Genomic DNA, 19433 nt, shown 5'->3' with positions numbered 1-19433 from the left:
ATAATTTTGCGGTATATGAAAAATACATACAATTTTTTTTAATAAATCAAAGTCTCAAACCACAAAAGTGGTGAGGGGGAGTTGAAGAAAGACACAAACAAAAAACGACAAGACAAAACCCAAAGAGCTGACAAGAAGAGAAGACAACAAGAGACAAGGCCAGAGGAGGAAAAGCCAAACACTAACCGGTAACACCAAAGCATCTAGCGTCCACGGACCACTCGAAATCACACCAGGCGCTAATCAGGAGAAGAAACAAGCACTTCCCCAACAAGTCATCTTCTACGTGGGTTCGTTCCCCTTGCCCACCTTTTGATATCCTCAAAGTTTTCCAAAACATGTCCCGGTGAAAATGGAAACTTCGAACATCATCCTCTCATCCAAAAAGATAAATGACTCAAGTAACTTACCCAAAATGGAGTACGATTCAAGTAACGTGAGATGGATGGAGTAATTAATAAGTTATACTCCCTCCGTCCCCAAAGAGTATACACTTTCAATTTTGGAAACTTTTCTCTCTAATGAGGTGAGACTCATTCTCCACTAATAATACTTAAAAAAAAATTCTCTATTTGTCTCTCTCTTATTTTATCAATAATACATTAAAATCCATGCTGAACCCAAAGTGCATATTCTTAAGGGACAGAAGGAGTATTAAAATTGAATACAAACTTTCCAAATTGAATTAAAGGTAGGCAGGTGGCTGTATAAAATCAAACTACTTGACAAATATAAGCACACTAAATTAAATAGGATTAATTAAGTTCGCAGCCAACTTCAACGTTTTTCAGAAAAAATAGTCAAACTTACTTTGTCTTTTCAAAATTATTATCTAATTTCGCAAAGAGTTTGATTTATAGTATATAGTTTTGTATGGAATTACGAGTCAATTCGCCAAGGAATTGTCGAATTTACTATCTTTCGTGCCAAAAATATATTTAGTGCAATAGGGATGTAATTAAGCGCAAATTATAAATATGAATTTTAAATATTGTACAAGCAATATCAACTAATGATATTTTATTGACATTGTGTTGAAATTTTTTGTACAATATATAGAGTTATTTTATCCCTATCTTAGAGCATCTCCAAGGGAGCGGTAAATGAAGAGGTAAGTCATATAGCTACCACAAATACCTTTTTTTCATGAAAAATCATTCTCCTAAGGGGAGGGGTATATAAGAAGGTATTATACTTTTTTCCATTTTGAAGAAGTATATTTACCTCTCCATCAATAGAGAGGTAAAATCTTTTAAGTACCATATTTGTCTTCTTTTCATGAAAAACCATTCTCCAAAAGGGAGGTATTTGAGAACACTAATCCTATTCCTATCTTTCTAATAGTGTGATTATTTTGGTGTCCATTTAGCATGAGGATTGTTGAACATTTGTGGACTATTATTGCTTGGGCCTGATTTAATTGGTGTCTGGGCCTTTATCCATTTGTGGACTTGACCCAGAAGCCCAGCTGCATTTCCCTCTCACTCCAGATGCTGCCACGTGTCTCTTCACCTGGATTGTGCACTACAGCCGTTGGATTAAGGGTTTGTGATGTGTGTTTGTTTATGTGAGAGTCTAACCGGTTCTGCTCTTTCATTCTTCGATACACTCTCTCTCTCTCTACTCTCTGAGACTCTCTTCCTTCTCTCTACTTCCGATTGCCTCTCCGGTTGTTCTAGAGTTCTTTCACTGCTCTTGTGTGGATACTTGATCTCTGGGTTGTTTGGAAAGGCAACTTCTTCGGTTGCTGATAGTGTGAGAACTAGGGTTTCTGTCTTGAGGTGGTTCCAGTGACCTAATCCGGTGAGGAGGGGCGGTTTGGTGAAGGTGTGACGGTGGGAGGGTAGACTCCAGTCGATTCATCGTTGCTCCCTTGGATTTGGTTCTAGTTGAATAGATCTGGGCTATGTGGCGGGCTCTGAGCCATATTATGTGATCTATTCAGTTTTCTCTTTACTTCACTGTGTTGATTGTTGTTTAGATCCGCAAGGATCTTGTTTTGTTATACTAACAATCTTCTTGAGTGTGCAGGTGTATCAAGATGTCAAGATTACTCAAGAACCCTAGCTAGAACTAGTTACTGTAATTGTAATAGTTGTAAGGGTTTTGTCTTGTAATCTATAGACATATCAGCCGCGTGGGTGAGAGTTTGGCTGAGCTCTCTTGTACAAGAACAAAGAGGTCTCGGTAATTAGTGAATCTAGACTAATCTGATCCCTACAGTGGTATCAGAGCCACGGGGGGATTAGTCTAGCACGTCGAGTCGCTTAAGGAGGTGGGCAAGTGGAATCCTCCTTCGAGAGGGGATTCGCTCTGGTAAATTGGCTTGATCTCCTGTTCTCCTTTTAACTTTCTGTTTAGTGCCACTATAGGCTTGGGATCTTGTTTTCTGGTAGATAGTCTCTGGCAAAGACTTAGGTCTCTCTGTGCTTTCTGTGTCTCTTCTGTGTTGCTTCCGCTGGTTCTTGTGCTCTGTGATCGTGTGATCTCATTTTACTTGACCACCAAGCACCTATACTGCCCAAGTGACCCCCTGCGCCCTCCACAAGTGAGTGATTGCGAGCTGGGATAGCCTTGGCCAGTGTTGCTCGTGACAGTCAAGGATTTGAGGTCCTTTCTGTTGTGTGTGAAAGCCCTGTACCTGTTCTTGTGTTTGCTGGTGAATGTCTGTGTGTTTTCAGGTGTGTAAGTTTGTGTGTTTCAGTCTTGCCTCCTGTTTTCTTGTAAAAATTGTTGCAAAAATGTCTCAGCCTGTTGGTTTGGTTCCTTATAATGGTAAAAATGATTTTGCTATTTGGAAACAGAAAATGAAGTGCATTTTGATTCAACAAAAGGTTTTCAAGGTTGTTGATGATTCTTTACCTGAGGACACTGCTCAGGATAGAAAAGAAGAAATGAATGAGTTGGCTAGGGCTACTATTGTGCTAAACTTGTCTGATTCTGTGATTAGGAAGGTTGATCATGTTGAATCTGCTTCTGAAATGTGGAAATTGCTTGATACTTTGTTCACTGAAACTTCTATGTCTTCAAGGATGTATTTGCTTGAAAAACTGTTTAAGTTTAAGCTTGATCTTGCTAAGGACATAGATGATAATGTTGATAGGTTCCAGAAACTTGTTCAAGACATTAAAAGATCTGGTGACACCACAATAGATGCTTATACCAGTATAGCCCTAATGAATGCCATTCCTGACTCCTATAGTGATGTTAAAGCTGCCATCAAGTATGGCAGGGACTCTGCTCCTCTGGAATTGATTATTAGCTCCCTAAAATCTAAGGAACTTGAACTTAGGGAAAGGGCTGCTGATAAGAATGCCTATAACAAAGTTCTTAATGTTAGAGGTAGGTCCAAATCCAGAGGGGGGAATGAATCTAGTGGTGGCTCTAGTTCTGGTAATAATGGGAAGAAGAAGTATAGGTCTAGGTCAAGAAGTAAAGACCCTAGGACCTATAGGAAGTGTTTTAACTGTGGGGATGTTGGTCACTATAAGAAAGAATGCACTAAGCCTAAGAAGAACAAGTTTCCCAACAATAATTCCCAGGTTGAAACCCTTGTGAATGTGGCCACCTATGACAATGTCAATGATTCTGTTTTCATGGTTCATAATCTTCAATTTGTTAATGCCTCTCCTGCCTGCCCTTTTACTTCAAATGACTGGCTCTGTGATTCTGGATGTACTTATCATGTTAGTCCTTTTAAAGAGATTTTCTCTGAGCTAAGACCTGTGACTAATACTTTTGTGTCCATGGCTGATGACAAAAAATGTGAGATTGTTGGCATTGGCACTGTATGTTTAAAGTTAGATAATGGTTTTGTGCTCAACTTGAAGGATGTCAGATATGTTCCTGATCTATGCTATAACTTGATGTCATGCACTGCTCTTGAAAATGAGGGTATGGGGGGAAAATGGGGGGAAGGCTGCATGAAAATTTGCAAAGGATCCATGTGTCTGTTCAAAGCTAAAAAGAAATGTGGGTTATATGTCTGCAATGCTGTGCCTGTAACCTGTGATAAAGCCTATGCTAATGTTGTAAAAACTGATAAAACTGTGCTTTGGCACAATAGGCTAGGCCACATGAGTGTTAAAGGTCTTAGAGATCTTCTAAAAAGGCATGCTATCTTATCTGATTCTGAGGTGCATGGTGAGTTACCTTTTTGTGATACCTGTGTGCTGGGAAAACAGCACAAAGTTTCTTTCCCTACCCCTGTTCCTGCTAATGTCAGTAAGAATATCCTTGAATATGTGCATATGGATGTGTGGGGACCTGCTTCTGTGTCTACTCATTCTGGTGCTGTGTATTTCTTATCCATAATTGATGATTTTTCAAGAAAAGTGTGGTGTTTTCTTATGAGACATAAGGATGAGGTGTTTACTAAAATTGTTTCTTGGAAAACCTTTATTGAAACTCAGACTGGAAAGAAACTTAAGGCTATCAGAACAGATAATGGTTTAGAGTTCTGTAATAAACATGTTGATGAATTGTGTGCTGCTTTTGGGATTAAGAGACATAAAACTGTGCCTTATACTCCCCAGCAAAATGGGGTTGCTGAAAGAATGAACAGAACTTTACTTGAAAAAGTGAGATGCATGCTTGCCAAATCTGGTTTGTCCAAAAAATTTTGGGGTGAATGTCTGTTGACTGCTACTTATCTGATTAATAGGTCTCCCTCTGTTCCTCTATTAGGGAAATGCCCTGAATATGTTTTCTCTGGAAAAACTTTTGATATTTCTCATCTTAGAGTGTTTGGGTGCTCTGCTTTTGTGCATACAAAAACTGATAAACTTGACCCTAGATCAAGAAAGGGTGTTTTTCTAGGGTATCCTGAGGGTGTTAAAGGATATAGGATCTGGCTAAGAGATCAACCTGGATTTAAAGTGGTAATTAGCAGGGATGTTGTGTTTAATGAAATTGAGTTTCCTTGCTTGAAGTTACCTGATAACCCAACTCCAGCTATTGTGGACAATGAGCCTCTTATGGAGGTGGAGTCCACAGAATCTCTCACTGGTGTGGAGCACCCTAGTGATACTCCAAGTGAGGTGGAGCAACCTTTCTGGAACTCTTACCCTGTCTTCACTCCTGATGATACACCCAATGAGGGAAACCTAAATGTGATTGATGAGATGCCTCCCCAAAATGTCAATAATACTGGTGTTAATGTGCATGCCACTCCTGTCAGAAATATTTCCCCTGCTCCTGTACAGAATGTGATTAATAGCCCTGCTGGCATTCAGAATGCCATTGATGTGCCTGACTTGCAAAATTATGTTCTTGCTAGAGATAGAACTAGGAGAACTAATGTGAATAAACCTGTAAGGTATGATGGCCATGTAGGCCTGGTTGCTCTTGTTAGTCTGGCTTTCAATGTTCATGAATCTGATGGGGATGAACCCCAATCTTTCAAGCAAGCTATCAAATCTAAGTTTTGGGAACAATGGCATAAAGCCATGAAGGAGGAAATGTATTCTCTGCTTATTAATCATACTTGGATTCTTGTACCTTTGCCTCCTGGTATATCTGTGGTTGATTGCAGGTGGCTTTACAAATTGAAAAATGAAGTGGAGGGCCTTAGGTACAAGGCTAGACTAGTGGCAAAAGGCTTTACCCAACAAGAGGGGGTAGATTATACAGATATTTTTGCCCCTGTTGTTAAATTTACCACTGTGAGATTAATGCTTGCCTTATGTGCTCACTTTAACTGGGAATTAAAACAGATGGATGTTAAAACTGCCTTCTTGCATGGTGACTTAGATAAACCTATTTACATGAAGCAGCCTGAAGGCTTTGTTGATCCCAAGTTCCCTAATCATGTGTGTTTATTAAAAAAGGCCTTGTATGGGTTAAAGCAATCTCCTAGACAGTGGAACATCAAGTTCAACAATTGTATGCATAAGTTAGGTTTTGTGAGAAGTACTTTTGATGCATGCTTGTATATTAAAGATCTTGACTCTGTTCCTGTGTTTCTGTTGTTATATGTGGATGATATGCTCATTATGGGTCCTTGTTTGAAAACTATTAAGGCTGTGCAATCTTCCTTGAGTGAAAATTTTGACATGAAAGATCTAGGGGATGCTCAGAAAATTCTTGGCATATGCATTGATAGAGATAGGAAGAATCATTCTCTTATTTTGCATCAGGAGCCTTATGTGAATAAAGTGTTGAAGAAATTTAACATGTTTGATGCCAAGCCTGCTTCTGTTCCCCTTGCTGCTCATTTTATGTTGAGTAAAGATTTGTGCCCTAAGTCTCAATTTGATATTGATGCCATGAAGAAAGTCCCTTATGCTAATGCTATTGGATCAGTGATGTACTTAATGGTTAGCACTAGGCCTGACATTGCCTATGCTGTGTCTTGCCTTAGTAGATATATGGCAAATCCTGGTTCTGATCATTGGGAGGCTTTGAAGTGGCTTCTGAGATATCTTAAGCACACTGCCAAGTATGGGCTGTGCTACTCTAAATGTGATGATGGTGTTTTACTAACTGGTTTTGTGGATTCCAACTATGCTAATGACAGAGATAAGAGGAAGTCAACTACCTCATATGTGTTTACTGTTTGCAGGTCATGTATTAGTTGGAAATCACAGCTGCAGCATATTGTGGCCTTGTCTACTACTGAGTCAGAATATATTGCCATTACTGAGGCAATGAAAGAAGCTATTTGGTTAAAGGGAGTTCTCTCTGAACTTAAGTTTGTGAATGAATCTCCTACTGTGTTTTCTGATTCTCAATCTGCTATCCAGTTGTGTAAAAACCATGTTTTCCATGATAGGACAAAACATATTGATGTGAGATTTCATTACATTAGAGATATAGTTGAAAAAGGTGAAGTTTTTCTTCAAAAGGTGCACACTGACAAAAACCCTGCTGATATGGGGACTAAATGCTTACCTGTTGATAAATTACTCACTTGCATTAGGATTTTGCATTTTGATTGTGGTTAGCATGTGCATGTCCCGGGGATAAGTCCTAGATGACTCTGTGAGCCTTGGTTCTTTGAGATCACTAGGCATGAAAGACCTACAAGACTAGTTGGTTTACCTCTGGTGATCTACTTGTGATCTTGCTAGGCAATGCTTTGGTTATTTCCTTGACTAATGAGCATTAATGCTCTCTGGTGTCAGGATCTAACCTTGTGGGCTATGATGAAAATGCCTAAGCCTTTAGCCCATGGTTGGTTTCCTAGAATAAGAGTTCAAGGTGGAGTATGTTGAATATTTGTGGACTATTATTGCTTGGGCCTGATTTAATTGGTGTCTGGGCCTTTATCCATTTGTGGACTTGACCCAGAAGCCCAGCTGCATCTCCCTCTCACTCCAGATGCTGCCACGTGTCTCTTCACCTGGATTGTGCACTACAGCCGTTGGATTAAGGGTTTGTGATGTGTGTTTGTTTATGTGAGAGTCTAACCGGTTCTGCTCTTTCATTCTTCGATACACTCTCTCTCTCTCTACTCTCTGAGACTCTCTTCCTTCTCTCTACTTCCGATTGCCTCTCCGGTTGTTCTAGAGTTCTTTCACTGCTCTTGTGTGGATACTTGATCTCTGGGTTGTTTGGAAAGGCAACTTCTTCGGTTGCTGATAGTGTGAGAACTAGGGTTTCTGTCTTGAGGTGGTTCCAGTGACCTAATCCGGTGAGGAGGGGCGGTTTGGTGAAGGTGTGACGGTGGGAGGGTAGACTCCAGTCGATTCATCGTTGCTCCCTTGGATTTGGTTCTAGTTGAATAGATCTGGGCTATGTGGCGGGCTCTGAGCCATATTATGTGATCTATTCAGTTTTCTCTTTACTTCACTGTGTTGATTGTTGTTTAGATCCGCAAGGATCTTGTTTTGTTATACTAACAATCTTCTTGAGTGTGCAGGTGTATCAAGATGTCAAGATTACTCAAGAACCCTAGCTAGAACTAGTTACTGTAATTGTAATAGTTGTAAGGGTTTTGTCTTGTAATCTATAGACATATCAGCCGCGTGGGTGAGAGTTTGGCTGAGCTCTCTTGTACAAGAACAAAGAGGTCTCGGTAATTAGTGAATCTAGACTAATCTGATCCCTATAAGGATGTTTCCACATAACACGACGTACGTAGTGTTTATACCGTTTAGTTTGTGCTTAAGGAAATAGAAGTTGTACAGTAGAACCAAATTGCATCATGATATGTTCTAAAAGTGTTCAATTCATGCTTTTGAATAAAATTGGTCTCACAAATTCTAAGTAAAAGTAAAGAACTGTGCTTAAATATTGGTACTATCACTTTATTATCGCTATATGTACGATTACTACACCAATTTTTGACATCCCTTTAATATTAAAAATACACAAATAATACTCTGAGGTGACTTGTTCTTCCTCTGCACAACTCGACGTGATGCCTATTGTACCTACTAGCAGACGATCAACGAGACATCAGTCGATCGGGAGTGTAAACGATTGTTAACTACTTAGCGTCGCCCGCTCATGCTTGATGTATATGATTAATGGCAGCATTTACATCGTCCACAATCTCAATGGTGCAAGCAAGAGAACTGTATTCGTGGTGTAATTGTTGAAAAGTAAAATGTGGGAAATAAAAGACACTAATAGCTTTATATTCGTGTGTTTTGTTTAGGGAGTGTTGTTTAATTGTTTGTTGAAATGATTGTTGAGATGAGGAGGAGGAGTTGTGGGGATGCAAGTATATATGGAGGATGGGAAAAGGGGCTTTCAATTACAGCTAGAATCCCAAAACACGGAATCTCCCTCCAGCTCATGCAGTTGAGGGGAGAAGAGGAGAGAGAAAGTGTTTTTGTGTGTGTGTATGATAGGAGAGAGAAAAAAAAAGTGGCGTGTGGTTGACCATGTAAGTGTAGTTGGGTATCATTTATGATTAGAACAGTTGCGAGGAAACTACCCTTTTTATACCCTTTTTAATATTCCAATTTTATTTTATATGTTTCTTGTCTCAACTTGTCCTATTACTAATAGTAATACTATCCTATCTTATTTTAATTACCTTGTTCTTAACTTTATCATACACTATCATCCATTCTAAATGTGTTCCACTTTTCTTATTAGACATGAATTTAATTTCATTTTCCTCATGACACTTCTTGTATGGTGTTACACTTACTTTTTATGTGTGCACTATCTTGAAAGTGTTAGGAAAAATTGTCATTTAAATCATAATTTTTAGTAGATTTCTGGTTAATCTCATAACTTATAAAACTAAATTATAAATTTTGCTCATTTCTCAACTGTCCCATATGATTAAATTTTGATAAAATTGGTCATTTAAATCATAATTTTTGGTTTAACTTATAGTACTAGTAAATAAATTTCACATTCTTCTACATTATATTGGTCAATTTTAGATGATTATTATGTATGTGGTAAAGATATAATGATGAAATGTACAAAATTCGCAACAAATTTCATCAAAATTTTAATTGTACGAGACAATTGAGAAATGTACTTAATAGTTGTGATTTAATTAGTTATTTTTATAAACTATACGATTAAGTTAACCAAAAGTTATGATTTAAATGATAATATTTCTTTTTATTTAATGCTTAATTCCTTTAATTAATATCATAAATATGAAAATGGGCACGCCCAAGTTTTGTTCTAAGTTAAAACACATAAAATATGGCAAACAATATCCAACATAATTTCGCGGACTTTCTCATTTTTATATAAAAGGTATTTCGAAGCCCTTTAACAGTACACGTATTTAAAAATACTATAATTTCTTTGAAATATTATGATTTATCATCAAATTTTGAATGACAAAATAAATCAAAATTTGACAATAAAATTTTGTGATTTTATAAGCAACTAGCCCAAAAAATATGGCAAACAGTACTAATATAATGTTTGCTTCTAATATGTAGAAGGTCCACAATAAATATTAAAAATAGATAGTTGGAAAATTTTGTCAGATCATTTAAACAATGCGAATAATTTATGTTGATAATGAGAACTAGATTTCAATCCCTGTCATTTCCTCTCTTGGTTGGATACCCTCTCAAAAGTTTAATAGGATGGTGTAAATTTTCATTCGATACTGGTACTATATTATAATCGATTTGGAACATATAAAATAAAATAATTTTTCAAAGGTTTAAGTCAAACAACACCAAAAAAATAAGACTTTGTTTAGCAACTTACATTACGTTGTGGAATAGAATTGGGTGTCTGAACCCCCCACTCACAACAGAGTTGTTGATTGATCAAGTGAAAGATATCAGATATTGGAGTAAAGACAACATATAGTATAGCCTTTGCTTGAGTTTCTGTTGTAAATTTCAATTTTAGGTTTTTGCGGTTTAACTTTTTGCTCGCCGCATGCTGGCCCAAACCCTTTTTTTCTGATAAAATAAAGTAAATGAAAATATACGTCGATCATTTTTTACCAAAAATAATGGTGGTAATTTTGTGCAAAGATATGTTGGTAGACACACGTTAGATATGAGTTAACAACTACAAAGTGTCAATGAGATGAAAAGAACGTGAAAGATTAAACATTTTCAACTATGTATGATTTATTTATAAATAATTATTGTATTAGTGTGAAGAAAATAGTGAAACTTTGAAATTTGATTGAAACAACGACGTGATGACTGCAATTTAAGCAATGCCAACAATTAAATATTTTGTTATGATAATTTATTTTCAAAGTCATGAAAATCAGTTAAAACAGGAAGGCCAGAAATAAATGAGATTTGACTAGAAATTATACGTTTTCAAAGGTCAAATGATTTTTGCCTAGGTGTTGGTTTATTTTTCAGTCTCAATATCTTTGACGATTTCTAAATAGTAAATTCAGCATTTGAGTTAAACTCAAAAAAATATAGGTGCATTAATATTTGATATCAGTTAATATACGAGATTTTATTTCATTTTTCAATTAAAAATATTAAATTAAATGAGTTAAAAATAAAAAAAGGACTATAATTGATAAATAAAAAATCAATATAGGGCAATAATTTGCCATGCAGCACTGATGAGGCACGTCACGTTAATTTTCTGATGAAAAAATGGGACATAAATTTAAATTTACGTAAATTCAAAGTTGATGAGATTATGAATTTTGGTGACATTTCTAATTGTTTGACAAAATAATGTTTTCGAGAATAAAGAGAGTCCCATTGAATTCATATACTGTAAGTTAAGCGACTTTTTGACAATCTGTGGCATAATTTAATTAATTAATTAATTTCAAATATTCAAACTTGAAAATTAATATGGTTCAGAAATATATATTATTCGTTCGAATAAATTGAAATGCAAAATATATGCCAACTTTAGAGATTAGACATCCCACCATTCAACTTATACTCATGATAATTATTTTATTTCTCCAAAAATAATGGTCTCAGTTAGAAATTAAATGTGCACAAGAATTTGAACCAAACAAACATTTCTGTTTTTTTACATATGTACCTACTTTTTGTGTACCAAAATTTCATTTCCACGTACTCATACCAAAAAGACTCGCATTGCATCAATTTATCATTGCTTTGAAACCCAAAACTTTTCGACCAATTAAAATTTTCTATATTAAGCTTGATGTAATTTAAATGTGAATCACATGACCTAACTGCTTTGGAATTTACATGATACTCAATATTCATCATTTTTATAATTTTTTTTTTAAATTATGAAGAGTCCTAAAATTATCAATTTCTATAACAATAAATTAGCATCGTTTAAAATTAGATAGTAGATAATTTATGGTTCCATTGAATTTAACGATGGCTGATATTATTATGGTTGTGACGTGTTGAAAAATTTAAAATATAAATCGTAGAAATATCAAATCGGAATCGCATAACTATACGTGGCACAATATTATTATCGAAATCCAAGTATATTAAATACTCAATATCTATAATAAATACAGTACATGTATGGCACCTTAATAAAATTTTGTGTTGTCTCTTTTAATTGGAATGTTTACCATGTCTTACGTAGTTTGTAGAGTTGATTGGGCAGTTCAGAAACATATTTCCGGATGAATACTGTACATATGGTCGTTCCAAAGCAGCCGCAATTATAGTGAAACACCGATGTTATTTTGGTGACGATGATGTCGTGGAAAATAGCTCAGAGCTCTTAAAGTAATTGATGACGATGATAGGGTGGACACGAGCTCCGAAGCAGGGGTGGGCGACACCGAGGATGGTCTTGTTTATCTTCTTATTATTATTCTCTCGTTTCAGTGTTATTTTGTGTTTTAAGTGAGAAATAAAAATTAACAAAGGATAAAGTATAAATAAATATATTTCTACTTTAAGTGATAAATAATTTTAATTAGAAAAAATTAAAAAAAAAAGTGAGGGAATATTATATTATTAAGTACAATTTGAGAGATTTAGGATATTAAATAGAGTAACTATCATAAATATAATCATTATATAGCCAATATAATAGTATTAAAAAAACAGATAATTACTACTATTAGGTTTGCATGTTTCGAGCACAAATAGAATCTTGATTCTATAAAAAACTCTACCATTTATTTTTAACCCAATTTAGTATTTCGCACAAACTGAATCAATATTATTACTACATTGTGTTTTCTTGTACATTTATAAGATGTTTTACAAACATTTAAATGTATAAAAAGCAAACAAAGCCTAAAATTAGGCTATTTGTGGATTATACCCCAAAACCACAAATAATTTTTAAAAAAAAAAACAGATTTTGATATTTGATATTTTATAGTACTTCTCATTTTTCCATCTATAAATACACTTTGCCAATTTTTATTTTAAAGGTTTGATTATGTAGTTTTTTTAAAAAATTTAATTCTTTATCCATTAGTCCAAGGTAGTAGTAATATTTCTTTTGGGCACGAGATTTAAGAAATTAATATGTTAAAGGTTAAATAAAGAGAGTAAAGTAAGAGAGAATAAAATAAGAAAAATTAAAGTCTAAGAGATGATAAATATTTTTGCCAAAAAGTAAAATGAATCAACTACTTTAAGTAAAATGAATCAACTACCTTAAAGCAACGTAAATTGTTTTAATGAAATTTAGTTTGTTAATGCATAAGTTTACTCTAATTGAAAATCATAAATAAAAAATAATTAGAAATACTAAGAGACAAGAAAAAATAGTGAATACTGTATGTTGTCAAACTTCTTATTGGCCACGATCAATGCTCAAAAGTCAATGACACCGAATTTAACTCTTTAGTGTCCTTACAACATCTCCAACCATTCAACTAAATTTAAATTCATTTTAGTGTAAATCTCATACTAAATATTGATTTTACTCCAATCATTTACACTAAACTCAAAATTAAAAGAATATTCTCTATATTATACCTTTTTTATTCACAAAATTTGAAAAACTTTTAGGTATTGACTTAGTGTAAATCTAAAGATAGGTATTTTTCTTAAAAACCAAAAATAGGATTAGTTTTTGAGTACTATTGGAGCTAACCTATCTCATTTTAGGTTTTAGTGTATCCTTGGAGATGGTCTTAGTTGAAAAATACAAACAATACCTACTAGCAGATAATAGCAATAAAATAAGTACTATATATAGACTAGTATTTTTATCTCTTTTTAATTCTAGCTAGAAAGAATATTAACGTTTCGACTACTAATTTATTGATAATCCTTTAAAAGACATGAGTATGTGATAAGATTAATACTACAATAGAGTGAATGTATCACTATATTCGCTTTTTTATGTAAAGCCTTAGTATAATTGGATTGAATACATAAGTTTTTCAAATTGCATGGAAGGTATTTTCACTCAGAAAAACTTGAAAATAGTAAAAAAAAATTACTATTAACTTATAATCGATGGATCTTAAATGATAATTTCAAATTTGACAAGCCTGCGCACTATAAAAATTAGAAAGTTAATATGGGCATAAGCCATAAGGACATAAAGGAATGTGGTGCAGAATCGGGGTCTCCGGTGGCCGGAACAGTGACCAAGATTCCACCAATACGCAATGAACTACTAGAAGGAGAGGAGAGGGAAGAAGGGGAAGTAAATTCCATCAATTCATTCACATAAACTTCAAATTACAATAATGATCAACTTATATAGCTTCTCATGCGTAAGTAACAACTTCTAACTACCTAAATAACTTGGGTATGGTGACACAACTCGCGCGGTTCACGTGTTGCATGCACCCATTCAACATTTTATTCACTCTCCATTGCGCTTATTCTTGTTTATTCCTTTTCTCGCGCCAGAATGATATGCTACATACATCGGCGGATCCAGGTGGGGTCGGCTCGCCGTGGGTCCATGAATACCACCGCAAAATACCACTACTCAGCGCGCCGACTCTCAAAAACCACCCTCCGACCCCATGGCAGCCTTCTCCACATAACCGAAGCAAATAAGACAGTGAAACTAAAAATTAGAGAAACAATGAAGAAAAGAGATATACATATACATCGTTATCGTAGATAAAAAGTTGGAAGATTTCAATAAAAATTTGGAAGAAAGGAGGAGAAGTGAGAATTTTGCAGAAGAGAAGTTTGGGGAAGATTGTTCGGTTTTCATTCTTTTAGATTTGGGCTTTAAAGATGTGGGGATTTGGGCTTCCACAAATTAAGTTTTTTTTTTTTTTAATCGAATTTTTTTTATATGAAAATCATCACAGTTGAATAAATATCATCATTATTTATGTTCATACCCAAAATTTGTCCCACTTTAATCCCGGCACGGGTTTTAAGAAATGTAATAGAAAGTTAATTGAAAAAGTTAGTTAATTGTGGGTCCTACTTTTATATATTAGTTTTATAATAAAATGTGAGTTAGTGGAAGATGGGGTCCCTACCAAAAATGGTAAAAGTGAAATGAGACAAATATTTGGGGACGGACGAAAATGGAAAAATAGGACAAATTTCAGTTACAGAGGTAGTAGTATTTTAATTTTATCAATTTTCAAATTTGGTGTTACGGATATTTAGTCTATTTAAGTCAATAAAAAATACAATATAAGTATTGAATACAAATTTTATTACATAATAGTTTTTTATTACTCCTTCGGTCCCCAAAAAATATGCACTTTGGGGACAACACGAGTTTTAATGTAAAATTGGTAAAGCAAGAGAGATGTAAAGAAAAAAAAGTAAGTAAAATATTATCAGTGGAGAATGAGTCCCACCTTATTAGAGAGAAGAGACTTTCCAAAATTAGAAAGTGCATATTTTTGTGGGATGGACTAAAAAGAAAAGAGTGTATATTCTTATAGGACGGAGGGAGTACAATTTAAGTCATCCCTTCTTTGTTTTATTAGGATTGGTCTTCTGTATTTGCATATTAGTACTATATACTTTGGCAAAAAAGATAATCGACAAGATAGTGTTCGTAAATTACAAATTTAGAAATTAAAATACTTTAGAATACGAACAATCCGTACGCATGTAAATTTGTGATATGGATATTATTAAGAATCAACTAAAGTGTATGATGAAAGATAATAGTATTACTTAAATTTTAATGTATTTTTTTTTTCAAAAAATTACTCCATTTAAATATTTTTACTTCTTGAAATAATAATTATTTGAATAAATATTTTTTACCTCTTGTATTTTTCTCTTTCTCCTCAATTTCTTCCTCTTCTACGTTTTTCCAAATTACAGTATCCCTCTATCTCCACTATCCTCTCTAAGTATGAACGACCTCCAATTTACTCAAGATCCAAATTTCCATCAATATTACCTTGCAGTTTATTCTCCTTTATTTTTTTTCATCGAATTGAGATTCCACCATAGTTTTGGATTTCTTGCTTACCCAAGCAGTTCCCATATTTTTTTTCTCCAAATTGAAATTCCACAACAAATCTCAGAATTTGATTTCTTACTGCTCCTAATGTTTATATATATACATATATATATATATATATATGGTCTTGTTAGGTTGAGATTATTTAGCTAAATTGAGAAATGAGATGCAATATGGGCCACTCATCCAAAATATTTGTGAAATGTCAGCAATATGTAGTTTATGTCAACAGAGGGGCACAATTGTAATTTTAATTATTTTTTAATTTTTTTTAATTTTTTTAAAAATTTTTTAATTTTTTTTAAATTTTTTTAAATTTTTTTAATTTTTAAATTTTTTTTTTCGTTTTTTTTTTAATTTTTTTTTAATTTTTTATTTTTTTTTATTTTTTTTTTCATTTTTTTTTATTTTTTTTTTCAACTATATGTAGAATTCATGTCAACTACCCATCAAATGTCAACAACTTTATTCAATAACCTGACATAAATTGTACATGTAGTTGACATTATATTGTGTAGTTAACATGAATTGTATATGTAGTTGACATGGATTGTACACATAGTTGACATTATATGTGTGTAGTTGACATGAATTGTGTGTGTGGTTGACATGGATTGTACACATAGTTGACATTATATGTGTGTAGTTGACATGAATTGCGTGTGTGGTTGACATGGATTGTACACATAGTTGACATTATATGTGTGTAGTTGACATGAATTGTATATGTAGTTGAAAAATAAAAATTAAAAAAATAATAAATAATAAAAAAACGAAAAAAAAATTAAAAAAAATTAAAAAAAATTAAAAAAAAATTAAAAAATTAAAAAAAAAATTAAAATTTTTTTTTAAAAAAATAAATAAAAAATAATTTAAAATATTTTTAAAAAAATTAATAAAAATTAAAATTAAAAATTTTAAAAAATTATTTATTGAATAAAATTTACTATGATATTACCATTCTGCCCTTTTATAATTATTTAATCTAAATATATTTTCCATGTGGAAAAATCTGGACCACTCATTTAATAAAAATGAGTGGCTGATATTGCATCTCATTTCTCAATTAGCATAAAAAATCTCAATTGATCACAATCGTATATATATATATATATATATACACGGATACAATCTTGACTAATAAAGATTTCCTCAATGAAATATTTAGCATCGATCTGAAAAATTAGTTCCAACTTTACAATGATTTACACTCCCTAAATGTGTATCATTAATTAGATAGAGCAATATAATAATTAAGCGGTAGTAATTTATTGCATAGCAATTGATTGAGTATATTGCATAATGAAAAAAATCTTGAAATATGGAAATGAATATATGCATAGAAAAAAGTTTCAAACTAAATCAATATTTGTATAGAAAAAAGTATCAAAATACGGAAATAAATATTTGAATAGGTCTCGAAATAAGGAAAGAGGCCATCAACCTAGAAATATGAAAAGTGCTCATGTCAACAAGCTACCCTAACTCTAACCCTAATCAAATCAAATCAAATCTAATATAGAAGGAAATCAAATCAGACTCTCAATCTTTGACATAAATACAATAAGAAATTAAGAACACTATATATGTATATATCGCCTAACAAATTATACTAACAATTATACATAGAGCTATGAACAACGATGTGGTGTTCGAGATACTCTTGCATCTTCCTGTTCGATCCCTCTTAAGATTCATAAGTGTCTCCAAATTGTGGTATAACATCATTGCTTCTCCGCAGTTTTAAAAACTGCACAACAAAGATGACAAGGTATATCATCTAGAGTTGAGATTTGGTGTCAATTGTAGACCAGATAGTTATAAAATATCAATGAATCTTTTAGACAGCCGGAAGTCATTGAAGTCGCATTACTTTCCTTCTCGTGTGGGCCGTTTGCCTACGGAACTAAATGTAGTATCTGGGCCGGTTAAAGGTCTACTATGCCTAACTTCTAGTTATGCGTTACAAATTGCAATATGCAATCCTTTTCTAGGTCAATCCAGGATGCTACCACTTTCTCCTTACTGTTCTAGTCACTCCGGAGTCTAATGTTTTAATCACACTGTGGGACTGGGTTTTGACGAATATTACAAAGTGTTGGAGCTACTGCCTTGCTCGCGCGGTTTGCACGCCAATCTGTATTCGGCAAGGACAAATTCTTGGAAGGAATTAGATGTTGATCAAGAGTTGGTTATCGAGAAACCCATAAAGTCGGTGTGCAAGAATAAATCCTTTGCTCACTGGGAAGGGAGGAGGGGGCCATATGAGAGGATCATACTAAGCTTTGATATGAAGAATGAAGTGTTTCGAACAATCACAATAGAACATTACCCCTTTAGTAATAATTTTGCAATCCTCGCAAAGGATGATTGCTCTTTTGTTATCCTTGTTGTAAACGGGATGTTGAAGGTTTATGAATTGAGAAGTGAAGGAAGTGAGCTTATTTGGAACAGTGTGAATAATGTCAAACTAGAAAAGACATATTCCTATTTATAAGAACGATAATTGTGTGCTTTTCAGTGGTAGAAAAGTGAAAAAAGTAATTTTATATGATTACTGTGCTCAGAAATTCATCTCACGTTTCATGAAGCCTAAGTGTTCGGCCTCATTTGATATCATTGAGTACGAAGAAGGCTTGATTTCACCTTAGAAGTAGTATTACTGTATTACTGATTGAAGCATACTAATGTTGTACGTAATCATCTTCTTAGGCAGTCTCCTTATATATATATTTTGTAAGAGTCTCTAAGGTGTTTCTTTTTCTTCTAATATGATTATTTTGGTTTCCATTTGGAAACCAAAAAGTGATCCAGTTAGTATGATGATATTTCCACATAAAATGATATAGTGTTTATACAGATTAATTTTTGCTTGCAAAAACCTATTTATAGTGAAAAAATTGATACTCCAAAAGTATTAAGGCTATGTTTGGGAACATGCAATTGGAGGTGTGGAATTGGAGCCTTCAATCAAAATCCACACAAAAATATTTGGATTTGGAAATCTTTCAATTCCACAATAAGAATTCTATATCAAAAGTAGTAAATTGGAATTCCAAATAGTTATAAAATTACATATTTTCACTATATATCTACAACACACTTCACACACTGTGCACAAATTCAATTCCATGTCAATTATCAAATATAGGAATTCAATTTCTTCCAATTCAATTCATATAATTTGAATTTTAATTTAATTCCAATTCCGTGTACTAAACGAAGCCTAAAGAATACATCCTCCCCTAAGTATATTCCATGTCAAATCATTTATAGCAAAACTCTCTTTATTCTTTTAGAATATATTTTGTATTGTATGTTGATTATATCTTTTTATGAACTTTAAAATGCTGATTGTATTGGCGTGGCAAACAGTGACTTAACCGAGCGACAATGAGACGTGTATGTGTTGTTATATGTTGGCGTCAATGCAATAGATACATATAACTGAAGAAAGTTGGAAAATTGACTTATTTGTGAGTAGATGTTAGAGAAAGTTATCCAATTAATTGTAATTAATAATTAACTTATCCCAATCCAAACAAACCTAAACGGCTAAATCTAATTAAAAAAATACTCTAAACAATAAATCGGTGTTCGAGTAATACGTGATGCAGATTTATCTTAAATTTCATTGTACGATAACCATATCCAATCTCATAATTATATTTAAGGTGCAAAAATTGTAGCTACTCAAA

This window comes from Salvia hispanica, chromosome 2 (assembly GCF_029641045.1).
Source record: "Salvia hispanica isolate PSC_SH4W2 chromosome 2, Shi_PSC_v1, whole genome shotgun sequence".
NCBI lineage: Eukaryota > Viridiplantae > Streptophyta > Magnoliopsida > Lamiales > Lamiaceae > Salvia > Salvia hispanica.
Note: the sequence above shows the minus strand (reverse complement) of the source record.